Raw genomic sequence first — 260 nt, 5'->3', positions numbered from 1 at the left:
AATCCTACTGCCAAACTGTTAAAGCAACTTTGCCTTAAATAGAAAACGATTTATCCGCTTTGAAAGCTTAAGGGAAACTGGATTCCTTTGTAGAATTGCTGGAAACCTCATTTTGGCGAAAAGAGGCGTTTTCCGGACAATCAGGAAGGAGGTGGCGTGACCGTGGTTGGTACTTTAAGTACGTAGGGTTATTAAATTGTATCATAAAGCACGTAACATCATGAATATTCTTGCTCTTTGGCCATTTCAACTTAATCAAA

This window comes from Montipora foliosa, chromosome 2 (assembly GCF_036669935.1).
Source record: "Montipora foliosa isolate CH-2021 chromosome 2, ASM3666993v2, whole genome shotgun sequence".
In the NCBI taxonomy this organism is placed as follows: Eukaryota; Metazoa; Cnidaria; class Anthozoa; order Scleractinia; family Acroporidae; genus Montipora; species Montipora foliosa.
The sequence above is the reverse complement of the archived record's forward strand: the minus strand, read 5'-3'. Positions refer to the sequence as shown.